Genomic DNA, 19,090 nt, shown 5'->3' with positions numbered 1-19,090 from the left:
ACAATTCACAATGTGCAAGACCCAAGAGAACACAAATAACACCCTTGCCTAGATTTCCAGATAAAAAAAATTAGAAGAAATAATAGAAAAGGATATACTAATAGAAATAAAAGCAAATAATAGTAGACCCAACAGTTATATAGAATTAATAGAACTCAGATAATGAGAGTCACTGAAAAAACACATTTTAATATGTGAGTTAGGAGCAGATTGCAACAGCTGACTTCACTAATGAAAGGTGTGCTTAGCGCACCCAGAGATGCAATAATGACATCGACCATCAGGCTGTTTGTACTTTCCCAGTCCACCAATGATTTGCACACAAATATTTGCTTCCTCTTTCAAGGAAGGGTGACGCTTCCTGCCTCACCAACATGAAGATTGCTCACGTGGCTCATTTTGACCAATGCCATTTGAGCCAACCTGACGTGTGTCATTTCCAGTCAGTCTTTTTTCACGTGTATATCGAGGGTCCCTTACTGGCAGAGTCCAGGGCAAAAAGGGAGCGGAAGCAGGTGGCACAGGGAGGAGTCACTTCCACAACGTCCCACATACACACAGAACAGACACGCTCAGCCACTACTTGGATTAGAAGTTGGCAGCACGAGGAGGGAAAGGAACAGGTGGGGAATAGAGGTGTTGAAAAATATAGCCACGTCCCCCCCCAAAAAAAAAAACCTGAGAGGCCTGGGGGGAGCTTAGTCTCTCTCAATCCAGGAGAAACAAGAGCAAGAGCGGTCTCGGGAGTCCAGACTCGTCAGGGATGGAGGGAGGAAGAAAGTCCAAGGGCAGGGGCATGGGGGCTGCTTGGGAACTGGGCAGAGGAATTACCCTTCCGCTGCGGGGATGTTCCCAGCCCCTCAGTCTGGCAGACGGAGGCAGCCTGCAACCCCCAAGGGCAGGTCTGGAGCTGGAGGAGGATCAGCAAGGGTTGCCCTCCAGGGAGATGACAGCGCTGGCCCCCAGCTCCTCTGCCAGGGTGCAGCGGGCCTGGACCTGCTGGTAGTTCGTGCTTGATTCCCATCAGCGTCTTCTTGGTGGCGGCCTGGGAACTGGCATAGATCATTTTGTTCTTAAGGGGTGCAGCACGCTCAGGGCCCCGGAAGATAAGCACCGGGGCTTCCTTCTTGCTCTCCTTGGTCTCGCAGGGGGTAGGGCAGTCCTTGTCTGGCCGCGTCTGGATGAAGGTGGCGTGGGGGTCGCCCACAGTCTGGCCTGCATCTCCCACCAGGATCCTCACGCCCTCCCGCAGGGTGGAGCTCCTCTGCCCTCGCTGGTGCAGGACAGCTCGGCCTTTTTGCGTTTCTTCAGCTCCTCTGGCGGGGAGGACTTGTGCACCTTCATGTCATTGGGTATCTGTAATGATGACGTCAGAGACAGCCACACCAGAGGTCATGTAACGATGATGTCAGAGACAGCCACACCAGAGGTCATGTTTCCGAAGCAAAAGGGACCCGAGCTGCGGTGGCTGCTGCCTGGATCCTCCATGAAGGCGGCCTCTCCCGGCCCCTTCTGCTTAGTCTCCAGTTTCAGAATACTGAGACTCATAGATTTGTTAGAAGGAGGTAAAATGGTTTAAGAAATGAAAATCCAGTTAAAACTTATCGTGACGAGAACCAAAGCCAAGGCAATGCGGACAGCTTGTCCAAATTAAGTGCACAGAAAGAGCTGGCTAGAGAAAAGCAAATCTCCAGTGAACAGGTCGGGGAGTGGCGAGGTTAGCACACGGTCATGATTAAGGCACTGAAAAGTTCGTGAGAGCTGAATTCGAGTCGACCTGGACGAAAGAGCACTCTGATTATTTAGGATTTGGGGGGACTTTTTTTTTTTTTTTTTTCTGGCAGAAGACAGACTGGGAAAGCTACTTGCCTTCCAGGGAGATGCCCACCCTCCAGTATCCTCTTCAAACATAACCGGAAATAACGATGAAAAGGAAAAGATTTCCCAGACAGTAGGGCCAGGGCCAGGGCTGACAGTGAACCGTGGAGACTTTCTTAGGGTGCAGCGTGTGCTCCCCACCTCCGGGTAGAACAAAAGCAGCGGTTACACAGGATCATTTCAGAATTTCCTGGGGCAAGTGACTTGTCTGTTTCCTGTCTGTGCACTTACCTCCTTACCTCTCCACGGCTGTATGTTTGGTGGTGTGAGTGGGGTTAGGGGAGGCTTGTCATTTTACTTTATTGGTTTCCAGGACAGAAGGACCCAAATTCAGACTGATGCAAGTGTTATCAAGAGATCTTTCCCTTTAACCCTAGTGCTGGGCTTGGAGGGAACTCTTGGGTTTTCTTTCTTGGGATAGGGGAGGGAGTATGCATGGAATATGCTTTCTGAATTGAAAGGAGCGTGCACTGCAGAGTTATGAGCTGAAGTTCCAATTATGATGGGTTGTAATTTTCTTGATAGCCATCTCTGCCCTTCCCTTTGGATGGGTGGTACTTTCCCACCAGTTGGCATCAGGCGCACTCGTATTCATGACTTGCTTTGGCTGCTGGAAGTGTATACAGAAGTCAAATGAGGCACACCCACAGTAAGCTTTTAGAGCCACTTCATGATTCATCATTGTCTTTATTTTCTCTCTGTAGGGCAACACCCACATTCTCAATAGAATCTGCCCATCAAGCTGGTCCTGCAGGGGTAGGGGGGAGGGTGCCATGAAATGAGAGTATATCCAATATCCAATCTCATTGGACATACATATGTGTGTGTGTATGTGTGTGTGTGTATGTATGTAGATATGTATGTATTGAGCAAGATATAAGCAGACCTTTAGTCTTGTACAGCATTGAGAGTTTCAGTTCATTTGTCACTACCAGATTAATATACCTATCCCCGCTCTTGGTTTTCCTCCTCATTCTTTTTTCTCATAATCATCATATGCATATCTGGATCTCATATCCACCCGCAAAGCAAGAAAATGCTTATGTACCCAGAAATGTCTATCATAACCCCATTAGTTTCAAAGGAAGCTTGAAAACTGAGTTTTTAGCTTTTGGAGGCTTTTTTAAAGAAGGTATTTATTTACTTATTTGAAAGACAGAGCTATAGAGGAAGAGGGAGGGAGAGAGAGATCTTCCAGCTGCTGGTTCATTCCCCCAAATGGCCACAACAGCCAGACTGGGGCAGTCAGAAAGCCAGGAGCCAGGAGTTTCTTCCAGTCTCCCACATGGGAGCAGGCACTCAAGCACTCGGGCCATCTTCTGCTGCTTTCCCAGGCTTATTAGCTGGGAGCTGGATTGGAAGTGGAGCAACCAGGACTCAAATTGGCACCCATATGGGATGCCGGTGCTGCAGACAGTGGCTTTACCTGCTATGCCCACAACGTGGACCATTTGGAGCCTTTGTAAAAGTAAATATGAATGAATGAAGAGGTGAGAATGTTAAAGCCGAGTTTGGCTCAGACTATCTTATCCTTGCAAACCAACCTGCTGTTGCTTGTCTGTGTGTGGTCCAGGCACCACGCTCACTGAAGTGTCGTTCTCACTGCAGGATCTTCACTGATTGATTTTCTGGCGGAGCAAGGAGAGCCATTATTTTACTTTTGCTATGGAAGCACTCTCCATCTGGTACCAGTTTCTGAACTAGTCAGAGTAAGGCAAACTATCAAATGCTAGCAAATAAACTACAAAATCTTAGTGCATCAAGAAAGGCACCACTGTCCAGTGCAGGTTGCTCAGGGGAGGCACAAAAAGTGACTTCAGATGTTGATGGGAAACAAATAGTGTCGAATATGTTGGTGTTAGTGGAGAAATCAGAGTAAGCCTGAAACGTCAAGTTGAAGTTTACTCAGGCGATCGAACAGTGGACTTAAACATGGAGACAACCAGGTTTAAGTTGCTGGTTCCACATTACTGAGTTTGGGTACAGGTTTTATACTTGTCTTACAGGGTAAGGACATGCTTGAACCAGGTTTAAGCAATGCAGATTCATGTGTGGTTATCAGTCACCCTGAAAAGCAACGATACTGCACTGCAGACAGGGAAGAACGCCTGGTTACGGGTGACAGACTTGATTACCGGCTGAGGCAGCACCTCGCATCCTCACACTCCTTCTCACCCATGGTGCGTTCCCTATCTGCAGGGACAGGCAAACCCGGGGTCATTCATCACTGTGTCCACAGTGGCTCTAAGACATAAAGCTCCCTCCTTCTCAGGGTACACTGGACACATCCTGGTCATAACTGAGATTTCCTTGGTCACCGCTGAGGTTCTCGGACAGTGCCTGTTGCATGGGAACCAGCAGCAGGTGTTGTCACAGCTGCGGCAGCACCTGGCTGACTTGGGCCTCTGCACTCACGAGTTAACTCCACACCAGGAAGAGTAAAACGGGCTCACAAACACAGAAGACCATCTTGTCCACAGTTCTTAATACCTGTAGAAGAGGGCCTGAAAACGAACAACTCTTGCTCAGTCTGCTCTCCGCCAGGTTTGTAGAGAGAGTTAATCAGTGAATTGCTATATGGAGAGCATCCTGAACGGGGTTGTCACCATATTAAATGGTACACGTCTGATATTATTGGTTTCTTTCTTTGCTATGGACAATGTAGCTATAAATATCTTTGCATATATGTCAGTGCACACACGTGTGCCAAAGCAACTTAGGGTGAAAATCCAAGACATTGACTCTCTGGGTCAAAAGTATCTGTTTTAAATGATAATAAATGCTTCTACAGAGGGCTGTAGCAATGTATGTGTCTATCAGTAATTTATCTCAGTGTTGGTTGTGTGTTACAAAACTCAGATTTCTGAAATCCAAACACGGAAACTAACATTACCACTTTCTCTTGCTACACATTAAGTTAAATATCTTTCTGTGAGTTATGAAATTTTCCAGTCCTGGTCTAAACATTTATCTTTCACTCTCACCCTTAATTTTGTAGTTTAGCTGCACACAGAGTTTGAGATTGGAAAGTGTTTTGCCTCAGCACTTCCAAGATATTATTCCCTTGTTGCGGTTCCTACTGTTGTTGAACATCACATCATAAATATAAATTATGACACTAATTAAAGGAGAAAAGAATCATATGCATCTTAGCAGATGCTAAATGCATAGGCAGTAATATTTTATAGTTACTTAAATCAATGCCTGTTACTACCATGGATATAATATGTCAAATAAGGCTGAGTATTGCCCTTGAGAAATTCAAGTCCATTCTCCGCACTGTTTTCTGTCATTGCCTCAGACTATTACATAATGCATTTATAGAAGAGAGATGATGACAGAAAAGAGTGCAGCAGGACAACCATGTGGTGTCTGGGAGTGGCTGTGCCATGCAGCCCGGCAATGGTGCAGAACTGCACGTGGGTCCCACAGGCAGGGCTCAGCAGCACTTGGTCCACCCTGGCAGAATGTCCCGTGACCCCCTGTGGAAGGTGGGAATAATGTCGTGTGAGAAACTGTCGTGCGGCCATTTGTCACCTGCCCCACATCTCAATGGAAATGACCTGCAGTACAGGAGGCCGCCAGGAGGCAGCTTCTCACCCATCATCTCTGCTTCCAGTGAGGCACCAGGACTTCTTTTTCTTTTTTTTTCAAGATTTATTTATTTATTTAAAAGGCAGAGCTACAGAGAGGCAGAGGCAGAGAAAGAGAGAGAGAGAGAGAGAGGTCTTCCATCTGCTGGTTCACTCCCCAGTTGGCCGCAATGGCTGGAGCTGTGCTGATCTGAAGCCAGGAACCAGGAGCTTCTGCCAGGTCTCCCACGTGGGTGCAAGGGCCCAAGGACTTGGGCCATCTTCCACTGCTTTCCCAGGCCATAGCAGAGAGCTGGATCAGAAGTGGAGCAGCTGGGACTTGAACCAGTACCCATATAGGATGCTGTCACTGCAGGCGGCGGCTTTACCTGCTACATCACAGCACAAGCCCCCTGCAACAGGACTTTCTACGACTATCTTTGGTACAGGTGTAGGCTATCAAATTGCTAGGGTATAGTTTAAAGTTGGCTCCTCCATGACAGACCGACCCAGTTCTTACGTCACTTGTCATTCCATCCAGTTCTGTGTCCTTTTAAAGACCTAGAGAAACCGAGTGTTGCATCACATGTTTTTCTTGCTTTTGCTGTTTGAGTATAAACTCTGCTGTAGATTGAATATCTGTGTCGCCCAAATCTGTCTGTTGAAATCCTAACCCTCAATACTGGGAGATAGTTAGGCCATGAAAACCGAGCCCTCCTAAACTGGATGAGTGCTCCCACTGAAACACACGAGAGCTTTCTTTCTTTCTCTGCTCTCCACCCTGTGAGGATACAAGGAGACCTCCCTCTGCCCATGAAGCAGGCTTTACCCAGACAGGGGTCTGCTAGCACATTGATCTTGGGTTTCCCAGTTTCCAGAACTGTGAGAAATAAATTTCCATTGTTTGAGCCGCTCAGCTTGTGGTAATTTGTGTTAGCAGTGTAAACAAAGACAAGCTGTCTAAATCCATTTGGACGGCAGTCTCCTTCTTGGCCAAACATGAAAATATGGCAGCCTAGCAGCTTCCTCCATCCTGTTGCTGGGGAACTAATTAACTGTGTGATAGCTTGCTGTGTAGCTTGAAAACTAACATGATATAAGTCAGCCAAGCAGCCCAATACAATATGCCAGTATGAAAATCAATAGCATTCCTAAATAGAAAATCAGTTGGAAAATATAATGGGAAAAAAATCTTATTGTATTTACACTCATATAGATGAACAAACAAGTTACTTTAAGATAAATTCCATGAAAAAACATGTGTACAGCTCCACACACATCATAAGAAGTATATAAAAACTTGAATACCTCAAGCTGGTTTTCTTTTTTTAAAAAAATATTTATTTTATTAAATAGCAAATGAGAAGTTTACACAATTTTCTATTATCACTATTAATCTGTAGATTCACTGAAATCCTGGGAGAAGTTTCTTCAGAACTTGGAAAACAATGTTACATAGTTCAATTGGGTACAAAGATGATTTCAAGACTTTGGAAGAGCAGTTACCATATCATGGCCAGAATTAGGTTAAAACTAAGACATAGGATAGCGACTTAGGCCAGAAAAAAATTAAATCCAGCAATTGTGTTAACCTCAGTAATTAAAGACATTAATTCAGGACTGGCACTGTGGTGTAGCAGGTAAAGCTGCTGCCTGCAGTGCTGGCATCCCATATGGGAGCCGATTTAAGTCCTGGCTGCTCCACTTCCAATCCAGCTCTCTGCTATGGCCTGGGAAAGCGGTAGAAGATGGCCCAAGTCCTTGGGCCCCTGCACCCACAGTGGGAGATCTGCAAGAAAACAACTGGCTCCTAGCTTATGATCAGCCCAGCTCTGGCCTTTGCTGCCATCTGGAGAGTGAACCAGCGGATGGAGGACTCCCTCTCTCTCTCTTAATCTCTCTCTCTCTCCCTGCCTCTGCTTCTCTGTAATTCTGCCTTTCAAATAAACAAATAAAATCTTAAAAAAAAAGACATTCATTCAGGTTGATCATTCCAAAAGCAATGACACTTTTACTAACTCATGTGGTGAACCTATTTATGGTTGCTGATTTCAAACATAGCATGGGACAATTCAATCTGTGATTGGATGAAAACTAAGGAAAGAATATATGGCAGCTGGTGCCGCGGCTCACTAGGCTAATCCTCCTCCTTGCGGCGCGGGCACACTGGGTTCTAGTCCCAGTCAGGGCGCCGGATTCTGTCCCAGTTGCCCCTCCTCCAGGCCAGCTCTCTGCTGTGGCCCGGGAGTGCAGTGGAAGATGGCCCAAGTGGTTGGGCCCTGCACCCCATGGGAGACCAGGATAAGTACCTGGCTCCTGCCATCAGATCAGTGTGGTACGCCGGCCGCAGCGCACCGGCCACGGCAGCCATTGGAGGGTGAACCAACAGCAAAAGGAAGACCTTTCTCTCTGTCTCTCTCTCTCACTGTCTACTCTGCCTGTCAAAAAAATAAATAAATAAATAATAAAAAAATAAAAAATAAAAAAGAATATATGGCAATGATCTGTACAAAATAATGTCTGTTTGGATGTTACATTTGGCATGAACCATACAGAAAGCAGAAAGCAATCAGATAACCAAGTACCTCAGTGTGGCCTGTACAAGAGCACTTTGGAGAGATTCTCCCTGCAGCATCTATATTTTGTAGATTTCAGCTTCAACGACTTGGATGAGGTTGACATCCTTGACCTAAGCGCATGAGTAACAACTGTGGTTAGGTTTGGTTTATACATCTACTCACCCACAGTCAAATATTATTGGAAGCTGCCTTGTTGAGCTAACTTTGGCTAGAGCAAGAATTCTCCCCTGGGGAGGAAGAGTGATCCTGGAGTACTTGGCGCAGGGGCTGAGACACCAGTGCCTCCAGAACTGGTCAAAAACCTCAGTAAACTGGAAAAAAATTCTACAATTCTAGTATGCTTACCATATTAGGAAATAAGACACCGTAAGAGGCTGAGAATATTATGATGATGGTATTAAACCATGAAAAAAAGCTTCAAACAGCATGAAATGAAACTAAAAACTCTAATCAAGAAGTGAATTGCTAGAGGCTTCACTCTCCTGTCCAAAGTCAGGCTTTTGGGATCACAAAGTTCATTAATCTCCACGTAAATAGTAAGTCACATTTAAGGTATGGAAATACAGACTTCTTTCCAGTGCCAGCAACAAAAATCAACAGGCAAGTACAATTCAGTATTCTCAAAGATAGAGTGTAAAAGTTAACAGAAAACTTACAACTCCCCAAATTACAATAATATTAGTATAAATAATTAAAATAAGTGAACATTTGCTTGTATACTTAAAACAAGTACCACACACATAAGGAAGAAAGTTTTTCAGAAATGACAATTATCTTCAGAATTTAAAACTTTAAATTTAGTTTAAAAAGAAGGAAAGAAGAAAGAAAGAGAGGGAAACTGTCTCAAGAGATAAAAGGGAATTTGGCACAGCTTAAATTCAAAGTAGTCCCAAAATACAAAAGGAAGGAAAACAGAAGAGAAATTTTAAGGAAAATTGAAGTTGGGGGGCCAGTGCTGTGGCATAGCAGGTAAAGCCATCGCCTGCAGTGCCGACATCCCATATGGGCACCGGTTCAAGTCCCGGCTGCTCCACTCTGACCCAGCTCTCTGTTACAGCCTGAAAAAGCAGTAGAAAATGGCCCAAATCCTTGAGCCCCTAAACACTCATGGGAGACCCAGAAGAAGCTCCTGGCTCCTGGCTTCAGACCAGCACAGCTCCAGCCATTGTGGACATCTGGGGAGTGAATCAGAGGGTGAAAGACTTTCTCTCTCCCTCTCTCTCTCTCTCTCTCTCTCTCTCTCTCTCCCCTATCCCCTCTCCATCCCCCGCTGCTCTGTAACTCTGCCTTTCCAATAAAATAAATAAATCTTTAAAAAAAAAGAAAATTGAAATCTGTTTTAGTGTTTGCCTAACAAATGGAATAGTCTGAAAGATGAAAGAATGGAAATAGCAATGAGATTCCCTGGGTAGTTGAATATCCAACTTAATTACAGGGTCTTAACCCATCTGTAGAATGGGCATTAATGGTTCCTGCCATACATGTGTGCTGTGAGAAGCACAAGTGTTACTCAATGGAGAGCACTCATACAGTGCCCAGCACACATTTAGTGCAGAATTTGCCTCATCAAAAGTAGACCCTAACAAGGGGTTGCAGCAGAAGAGACAAATTAGAAAGATAATCTTTATCTGGATATACACCTCATCTAGTTCTATGGAAAACTATTTTGGAATATTGGTTAAAATTGCAGTAGGTCTATGGGTTAGTTTGGAGGATTTGTTCAATGCCCCTGCTCATGAAAATGTTATATCTACTTACTTCTATTTTAATATCTTCTATAATGAAGTTTTACTATTTTCTGCATAACAACCTTTTGTATTTCTTGTTATATATATTCCTAAAGTTTTATATCTTTTGTTTTTGCTGTTTCATTCTTTTGTTGCTGTTGTTAATTGTATCTTCTCTTTTTACAATTTTTTTCTTGAGATGGCAATTAAACATGCAATTGACCTTTGAATCTAATTTTAACAAAAGTCAAACTTGTAAACCCTTTTATTGTGTGTAGAATTTTTGCTTTCATATGAGTTTATAGACAATACCACCCATCAATAATTATAGTTTTAATTGGTTTCCAATCATTTCACATTTCTTTCTTTTGTTATGATGTCAATTAGACCTTCTGATATGATGGTGAAGAAATGCAGTATCTGATTTCAACAAGAAAGCTGCACCTTTGGGCAAAGCATTTGTTTTAGGTTTTTACTGAAGCTCTTTAATTAAATAAATGAATTTTGTTCTCCTCTCAGTTCTCAGAAAATTTTGTTGAAATTAATTTAGTAACCTATTCTTTTTTACTAAAGATTTATTTTATTTGTTTGAAAGGCAGAGTTACTGAGAGGCAGAGGGAGGGAGAGAGAGAGGTAGAGAGAGAAAGGTCTTCCATCTGCTGGTTCACTACCCAGTTGGCCACAATGGCTGGAGCTGTGCCAATTTGAAGCCAGGAGCTTCTTCCGGATCTCCCATGAGGGTGCAGGGGCTCAAGCACTTGGATCATCTTCCATTGCTTTCCCAGGGCATAGCAGAGAGCTGGATCAGAAGAGCAGTAGTAGAGACTAGAACCAGCACCCATATGGGATGCCAGCACTGCACAGTGCTACATATTATATTTGTGACACTTGTTCTTTTTTCTTTTCCATGGCCATTGTCCCCAGTGGTATAATTCATAGTTTTAGCTGGACATTCCCAGTAGTATAATTTCTGGATAAGCAACATTGAAACTGAGAAGTAGACTGGGAGACAGCCATGTCCAAGGGAAAGCCAAGGAATGTTGCAGTATGGCGATCTAGGGCAGGGCTGAACATAGTTGAATGTGTTGTGTAGACACTAGAGACACAGTGTTTCTCTCGCCTGATAGAAAAATAAGACATGGTCAGAGCACAAAACGAGATGGTACTAGATTCATGAACAGATTGCTTCCACTTGCCAAACAGAGACGGGAGGCAAGAGCTGTACTGGAACTTGAAGGAAAAAGCACTGGCCAGCACCCTAGCGAGGACCTAAAGTTCTGAGCAGACATGACAGGGCCACAGGGGTCATGGTGTGGAGTGAATGTGAAAAGCCAGCCACACTCCAGAATGGCCGCTGCCTTCTGTTTCGAGACTCAGACTCGCTCTGTGAGACTTAGCTGCTCTTGAATGACCGAATCCCTGCTGGATGTGGTGAGGTGTGTGGGAGGGAGTGAGGGGAGAGGTGCTTGCCCGGCCAGGCCCACCGCGGCCTTCTATGATCACCATAGCACATGCAGTGGGGGCCTCTGGGGCATCACCCAGAACCAGAGTCACTACCTGCTGAGCTGCCTCGCTGATCACGAACAGTCGCTCACGGTCTCGGGCAGACAGCTCCGAGGATACCGGCTACATCAAAGAAGAAATTCCATCCTTTCCTACGATTATCATGACTGAAACAAGGCAGTTAAAAAGTCAATTTTATCAAAATGTATAAATATATAAAATGTTTAAAGGCATACATGAAGATCTAAGACAAAAGATATTTCCGCCTTTATTGGTGCTTAAAAACTAATCATAAAGATAAAGCAAAGCTGGAGTTTGTCTACACAGAGGCAATTGAGTCTATTCTTACCAAATCAAACCAACTAGAATGCAAGAGCAAACAACTCATAAACGTTTTAAAATGAAGTTAAACATTATATTGCGAAACCAGATCACAGTTTTTGACTCGGACAATTCAGGGTCAGAAATATTTCTTGCACTATTTGACTTCAGAAGCTGTTGATTATTTATCCCAGGTCCAGAGTCCTTCCAAAATGACTCAGGGAAAAATCCTTTACACAAGAAGGAACACGGTACATCTCATCTACCCCCATAATGGACTTCGACTTTCCATACTTATATTGCTCAAGTGCAGTTAGAATAAAACTATCTTTCTTTTCTTTTGTCTTCCAAAGAAAGTAATACAACTTACCTGAAAGGTTGTGAAAACAACATAAAAGAAGCATTCAGCAAACTGTAGTTCCGATTCTCTGTGTTTGGGGTCTTCCTTCTAGAATTCCCAATCTCAGTAGTAGGTTCCCCATCCCCAGCAATGGTGCTGGGAAGTGGTTTACTCTCTCACATCACAGCTCAAACAGCAATAAGAAGCCGAACTAAACATCTCAGGGCCATAAACTAAAATGTTAAGAGCAGGAGTTGAAGCCGGGAGAGCTCAGAAGTCCTATGGCTGGAAACTGATTCTTGCTTATGGTGAGGGTCTGGGTTAGACGTCCAGAGTATTCAGGGAGCTGGAGACAAATGATCTGCAAAAAGCAGGGAGTCCGAAGGCATCATCTCGCCCAGTGGACAAGGACAAGCAGAGCTGCACACAAGCTTGGAGAGCAGTGGACATGCTCCTAAGAGAAAGTGAGAGAGCTCGACCCCCACGCGGGCTTCCCAACTCACGTCACTTACTTTCCAAGGTGAATCATAGAATGGTCCATATTACATGATTGTGTGTGTACATTTAGAAAGCGTACAAAAGCATTATTTTATATCATTTGTCAACATATCTACCAGTACTAAAAATTGAAAAATGTGGAGAAACCAGACAAAATGTGTGGGCAGGTTTTTTTTTTTTTTTTTTTTTTTTGGTTTGGTGAGGGAAAAAGGAGGAGACCAGGGAAAAGGGAAAGCAATAAATTAAATGAAGTGCATGTTTACTTGTAATATACTATTGCATATAATCACAAGATGAAAACATTGACAAAATTTCAAAGGAGAAGAAACTAAAACAACAAAGAAGACACAAGCCCCCAAACTAAGCATTTTTGTTGAATTATAATCTCTCTCTTTTTTATTACCTCCTCAAAACAGAATAAAGACATTAAAGATCCACAAAGCAAAGTAAAACAACCACGTGCAGATGTCTGGAGGAGAGGATGCCCCTGTGTCTCTGAGGAGAGATCCACAAGGGGACGAGGGGACGAGTGGAGAAGCTGACATTAACAGGAGAAACTGCAGAGAGGATGAGGACTCCAAGAGGAAGGCAAGCATTTCTTTTTTGTTTGACAATATTTTTAAAAAAACTGATTAAATTGGCAAATAAAAAAGCTGTCTGCACTTTAATGTTTATTGCAGCTCAATTCACAATAGCTAAGACCTGGAATCAACCCAAATGCCCATCAACAGTAGACTGGATAAAGAAATTATGGGACATGTACTCTATAGAATACTATACAGCAGTCAAAAACAATGAAATCTGGTCATTTGCAACAAAATGGAGGAATCTGGAAAACATCATGCTGAGTGAAATAAACCAATCCCAAAGGGACAAATATCATATGTTCTCCCTGATCGGTGACAACTAACCGAGCACCAAAAAGGAAACCTGTTGAAGTGAAATGGACACTATGAGAAACAGTGACTTGATCAGCATAGCCCTGACTGTTAATGAACAACTTAATACTTTATCCCTTTTAGTTCTTTTTTTTTTATTATTATTCTACTTAATACTATAGGTTGAACTCTGTAATTAACACACAATTATTCTTAGGTGTTTGAATTTAACTGAAAAGTGATCCCTGTTAAATATAAGAGTGGGAATAAGAGAGGGAGGAGATGTACAATTTGGGACATGCTCAATCGGACTTGCCCCAAATGGTAGAGTTAGAAACGTGCCAGGGGATTCCAATTCAATACCATCCAGGTGGTATGTACCAATGACATCTCACTACTCCAAGTGATCAATTTCAGTTCACAATTGATCATGATAGGATTAAGAGTCAAAGGGATCACATAAACAAGACTAGTGTCTGCTAATACTAACTGATAGAATAAAAAAGGGAGAGAACGATCCAACCTGGGAAGCGGGATACACAGCAGACTCATAGAATGGCAGATGTCCTAAACAGCATTCCAGCCTCAGAATCAGCCCTTAAGGCATTGGGATCTGGCTGAAGAACCCAGGAGAGTATTTCAAGCATGGAAAGCCAAGACACTCTGGCAAAAAAAAAAAAAAAAAAAAAAACAAACACACACCTAAATGAAAGATCTCTGTGAGTGAGATCCCAGTGGAAAGAACAGGTCATCAAAGAAGGAGATACCTTTCTCTGAAGGGAGGAGAGAACTTCCACTTTGACTATGACCTTGTCTAAATAAGATCGGTGAACTCAAAAGGCTTCCATAGCCTTGGCAACTCATGACAAGAACCTAGGGAGATTACTGATGCCATAAACAAGAGTGTCAAATTGTCAAGTCAACAACAGGAGTCACTGTGCACTTACTCCTCATGTAGGATCTCTGTCCTTAATGTGTTGTCCAATGTGAAGTAATGCTATAACTAGTACTGAAACAGTACTTTACTCTTTGTGTTTCTGTGTGGGTGCAAACTGTTGAAATCTTTACTTAATATATACTAAATTGATCTTCTGTATATAAAGATAATTGAAAATGAATCTTGATGTGAATGGAATGGCAGAGGGAGCAGGAGATGGGAGGGGTGCGGGTGGGAGGGAAGTTATGGGGGGGAGAAGCCACTGTAATCCATAAGCTGTACTTTGGAAATTTATATTTGTTAAATAAAAGTTTAAAAAAAAGCAAAAAAACTGATTATTTTAATTGTACATATTTAGGGGCTAGAATGTGATGATTTGATGTATGTATTCAGTGTGTGATAATCAAATCAGGTTAGTTAGCATTTCCATCTCTTTAAAGTTAAAAAAATTTTGGTTAACAATAATTATGGGATACATTGTGACATTTTGCTAAATGTATCAATATGTACTGAACAACTCAGGGCAATTGATGTCTCTGTCTCTCTTTGTCATTACTGTATCTTTGGGGTCTTCAAGCTCCTCTCTTTGATTTGTTCACAAAATATACAATCCACTGCTGTGAACTAGGGTCACCTACCATGCTGCAGGACACTAGAATTTGTTGTCTCTCTGTTTTCTTTTCTCTCTCTTTTTTTTTTTTTTTTTTTTTTTTGACAGGCAGAGTGGACAGTGAGAGAGAGAGACAGAGAGAAAGGTCTTCCTTTGCCGTTGGTTCACCCTCCAATGGCCGCCGCGGCCAGCGCGCTGCGGCCGGCGCACCGCGCTGATCCGATGGCAGGAGCCAGGTGCTTCTCCTGGTCTCCCATGGGGTGCAGGGCCCAAGCACCTGGGCCATCCTCCACTGCACTCCCTGGCCACAGCAGAGAGCTGGCCTGGAAGAGGGGCAACCGGGACAGAATCCGGTGCCCCAACCGGGACTAGAACCCGGTGTGCCGGTGCCGCTAGTGAGCCACGGCGCCGGCCGTCTCTCTGCTTTCATATCTGATCTGCACCTGCCCTGTATTCCCCTAACCCCAACCCTTCCCATACCCAAGTAAGCATTATTCCATGCTTGGATCAACTTTTTACTCATTCTAGGTTCCACCTATGAGAGAAAACATGGTATTTTCCTTTCTGAATCTGACTTCTTTCACTTAACTGATTTTCTCTAGTTTCATCCGTTTTACACCAATGATAAGATATCTTTCTTTTGGGGGATGAATAATACTCTGCTGTGTACATATGCTGTGTTTTTTGTTTGTTTTGTTTTTACCTAGAAACCTTTTAAGGTATACAAACTGCATGCATTTCATATATACAAATTTAGGGACATAGTGATTCTTCCCACTCTACGCTCCCTCCCACCTGCACTCCCACCCTTCTTCCTCCTCCCTCTCCTATTCTCATTCTTTTTTACAAAGATCTATTTTCAATTAACTTTATACACATAAGATTAAGCCTACACTGAGTAAAGAGCTCAAAAAATAGTATGAAATTAAAAAAAACACCATTCCTCAACAGTCAAGACAAGGTCTGTTCAAAATCATTGCCATCTTGAAGTATAAATTTCCCTTCTTTGGATAACCTTTTAGGTACTCTATTAGTTACCACAGATCAGAGAGAGGATATGTATACCATTTTCTAAACCATTCATCTACCCAATGATAGACATGTAGTTTGAGTTCATATCTTTGCTTTTGTGAATAGTTATGTAATACATTTGGGAATACAGGTATCTCTTTGATGTACTGATTTCATTTCCTTTGGAAATGCATCCAGAAATAGGATAGTTGGATTGTATCATATAGTTTTTAGTTTTTTTAAGGATTCCTGAATTGTTCTCTATATCAGCTTTAGTAATTTACATTTCCACCATCAATGCATGAGGGTTCTGTTTTGTCCACATCCTTGCCCACATTTATTTATTTATTTATTATAATAGCCATTCTGACTGGGGTGAGATGATGTCTCCTTGTTTTGATTGCGTTTTCCTGATGGCTCATAATGCTGAGTATTTTTTTATAAATTCATTTGCCATATAAATTACTTCCTTTGAGAAGGGTTTATTCATATTACTTTCCCCTCTTTTAATTGGGTTACTCAGTTTCTTGAGTTTATTTGGTTATTGAGTTTCATTTGGTCATGCGGTTTCCTGATGTTATTTAGTTGTTGAGTACTTTGAGTTCCTTTCAGAGTGTGGATATTAATTCTTTGTCAGACACATTGCTTGCAAGCGTGTCTCCCTTCTGTGGTTGTCTCTGCAGTCTGTTGACTGCTTCCTCTGCTGCACAGAAGTTTCTTAGTTGGATATAATCCCAGTGGTCTAGTTTTGATTTTGTTGCCTACACTTTTTGGCTATACTATATTAACCCAAAAAATCATGGGGAAGGCATGCATTTCTGAAAACATTCTTACAGCCTGACTGGCAAAAAGCCCCTCTCTTTCAACTTCTATTTGAGGGATCTCATTAATGATTAGCAGCTCAAGCCCTGGGGTGGCGAAGAACCCTCAGCGGGCAGGAAGGTGAAGGGGGTAAGCACGGAGGAAATGCAGCCTAACCTGGAAGCCCTCCCTGAGTCAGTAATGAGTCATCTTAGTGGTTTTTTTTTTTTTTAAAGATTCATTTATTTCTTTGAAAGGCAGAGTTACAGAGAGGCAGAGAGAGAGAAAGAGAGAGAGAGAGGTATTCCATCCTCTGGTTCACTCCCCAGATGGCTGCAATGACCAGGGCTGGGCCAGGCTGAAACCAGAAGCTTCTTTACAGGGCAGGGGGGAGGGCAAGGGGGGGGCTCCAACAAAAGGAAACAAAGTTGCTAAGCCTTCCCTCGACAAGGCCTTTAAGCCTTTGCTCGAGTTTGCCGCACTTCCACATCTCAATGACTCAGCATTTCCAACAATCTAAGATGGCCCCTGGGGGAGGTACCTAACCTGAGAGGAGACTTCTGTATTTGTGGACAGTTTGTGTCCTCGGCTGTGATAGGCTCTTGAGGGCGTGTCCGGCTCATGTCCTGCTTTACCTTTCAGCTGGTTGGTTCAGTTCCCTTGTGCCCTGGACAGCCCCCTTTCTGTGTTTATAAAAGCTCTTCCCCTCCCAATAAAGTCGAGAACCTGGCTGTGCCCTGGGCATTGACTGATCTCCTGGCTCTGGTGTGGTTCCTTTGCCGCCGACACTCATCATCCCGCTCGGCCCCTGAGCTCCCCAGGATGGCCCTGAGGAGCGCTATCGGACCTGCTGCCCCGTGACGAGCAGCACTTCTTCCAGGTTTCCCGCGTGGGTGCAAGATCCCAGCACCCAGGCCATCCCCCACTGCTTTCCCAGGCCATAGTAAAGAGCTAGATCAGAAGTGGAGCAGCAGGGACTCGAACCAGTGTCCATATGGGATACCGGCACTGCAGGCAGCAGTTTTACTGGTTACACCATAGTGCCAGCCCCTATGTTAGTGTTACTGGGAATGACTCTCAGGAGCCTTTCTGTGTAACAGTTGTCACTTAAATGTACGCCCTCAACCCCAAGTTTTTTTCATATTGATAAAAATTTGGGAGAATATGCAAAAACTCTTATTAACAAAGCTGACAAAAAAGAGGGGGAGATAGGAGGTTGAAGCTCTTCTGCCTGTTCATCTATAGACTTTGAAGCTGGCTAATGGAGATGGAAGATGTTTCCAAGAAACAGGCACCCAGTGAGAGGTTCAAAAAAAGAATTTGGGGCCAGCACCACGGCTCACTTGGTTAATCTTCAGCCTGCGGTGCCGGCATCCCATATGGGCAACCGGGTTCTAGTCCCAGCTGCTCCTCTTCCAGTCCAGTCCTCTGCTATGGCCTGGGAGGGCAGTGGAGGATGGCCCAAATGCTTGGGTCCCTGCACCCACGTGGGAGACCAGGAAGAAGCTCCTGGCTCCTGGCTTCGGATTGGCGCAGTGCCGGCCATGGCGGCCATTTGGGGAGTGAACCAACGGAAGGAAGACCTTTCTCTCTGTCTCTCTCTCTCTCACTGTCTATAACTCTACCTGTCAAAAAATATATAAAAATAAAAATAAATGAAAAAAGAATTTGGGTATGAAAATGGCTTGTGAGCAAATATCAGCTCTTTCATTTACCAGCTGGGTGACATAGAAGAAGAGGGTCAGTGTTGTCTTCATGTGGGTTTCATGTAATCCGCCAGGCACGGTCATCTATCACAGTGGCTATAATAATTTGTTATACCAACAGCTGGAGTAGTTGAGAGGAACATTCTGTAATCAAAGGACCAGCAACTGTATCTCCATCTCTTACATGAAGATTCACTGCCTCACCCTGCTTCGCCCAGGAAGACTGCACAGAACTTGTCTCTTGGAAAGATCTGCTACAGGGCAGGGATAGAGGAGGCTAAGTTTGAATAAACTCTGCGATTCCTGAGATCTTCTTATCCAGAACCTGGGGACACTGGAATCAATCAGACGGCCACTCTGTGAAACAATGCACAGGACAACCGCCATCGCAGTGCGGGGTGATAGGTACAAAGGAAGAGGGACACACAGGGTAAGATTGGAGACCAGATGAGGGGCACAGGGGAGAACACCTTCACCAAGTAACTCCCAGGCTACGTGGTAATGGGGAGTCTTATGATAAGATTGCCCATCCTAAGCACCGCTTGTGCAAAAGCATTAAAAAAATAAATAAATAAGATATATTCTGAAAGAAACCACATACCTGTAGGGGAAGTAAGTATGGCCAAAGTGTGAAGATCTTCTTTTCTATGTTTGAGAGTCTGAAGTTCACCCCACTAGCAATAACGTAGAGATCATAGCAATAGTTTTCTCTCTAGATGGGACACTCTG

The 19,090-nt window shown here is 43.7% G+C and overlaps 1 pseudogene; it reads right to left on the bottom strand.

Moving 5' to 3' along the window:
- Positions 1–921: 921 nt before the first annotated feature.
- LOC100349588 (cofilin-1 pseudogene) lies at positions 922–18,748 on the bottom strand (annotated as a pseudogene).
- Positions 18,749–19,090: the final 342 nt, after the last annotated feature.

This window comes from Oryctolagus cuniculus, chromosome 5, assembly GCF_051225735.1.
Source record: "Oryctolagus cuniculus isolate XC-2025 breed Fujian yellow rabbit chromosome 5, ASM5122573v1, whole genome shotgun sequence".
Lineage (NCBI taxonomy): Eukaryota > Metazoa > Chordata > Mammalia > Lagomorpha > Leporidae > Oryctolagus > Oryctolagus cuniculus.
This window is presented reverse-complemented; position numbering and strand designations above follow the sequence as displayed.